This window comes from Pongo pygmaeus, chromosome 2, assembly GCF_028885625.2.
Source record: "Pongo pygmaeus isolate AG05252 chromosome 2, NHGRI_mPonPyg2-v2.0_pri, whole genome shotgun sequence".
Lineage (NCBI taxonomy): Eukaryota > Metazoa > Chordata > Mammalia > Primates > Hominidae > Pongo > Pongo pygmaeus.
Window position 1 is genome coordinate 189,726,676 of NC_085930.1, and position 844 is coordinate 189,727,519.

Here is an 844-nt window from a genome sequence, read left to right on the forward strand (position 1 = left end):
CCCCTTCCCTCTATATTCCTTCAATTTATCTTTCCTCTAAACACAAAAGAAGGGGAGAACCCTATAGAGAAAAAAATCAAATGAGCACAATAGTAATTTTTCAGAACTTCAAAATGAATGTAAGTAAATTAAACTCTTTCAAAGCTGCACATGTAGCCCTGAAGAGGCCCTTCTGTTAAATGGTTAAATAAGAAGACAAGAACACAAAGCAAACTTATCCATAGCACATATCCAATGTCTGTGTAAAACCCTTGATCTGTTCACAGGGAGATGGCAGCAAGATAGCCAAAGAGCAGAAGCTTGCCAAACTAAATAAAGAAAATCAAGACAAAGAGCAGGAATAAATGTAACAAAGATACCATAACGATATCTTGGAGTTATGGTCAGGTGGAATAATCCTTATCTGTTTCTCCTTCTGAAGGGCAGATTAGAACATGATAATTGGAGTTCACATGATACATGATTAAAGTCTCTGTGTAATCATGACTTACAATATCCTGATTATTCCTATGTTATTCTTCCTGAAAAAATATATATATTAGAGGTTTATGGCTAAAATATGGGATGTGGGTGATCAATAGTCGCAAGGAGCACCTGATGACCCTTTGATTAACCTGGGACCCCAGGTTTTGAAATATGGAACAAAGCTACAAACTGTGAAATAGTCAATTACGTCTGTAATATGAAATAAACTGCTCTTCCAATTTTGGTTAATTATAGGTTTTTTTCTACATAAATGATGATCTTATCAACCAAATTAGTAGGATTTTTAAAATTCATTGTATAAAATATAGTTTAACTCAAGTGACTCTCTAGTTACAACCTGCTCGTGGATCTTAAGTAT

At 34.2% G+C, this 844-nt stretch overlaps 1 non-coding gene across 1 annotated transcript; it reads left to right on the forward strand.

Moving 5' to 3' along the window:
• The first annotated feature begins 380 nt into the window (after positions 1-380).
• Positions 381-516, forward strand: LOC129034407 (U8 small nucleolar RNA). The gene has a single exon (XR_008501885.1). It is a non-coding gene; the product is annotated as a U8 small nucleolar RNA (small nucleolar RNA).
• The last annotated feature ends 328 nt before the right edge of the window (positions 517-844 follow it).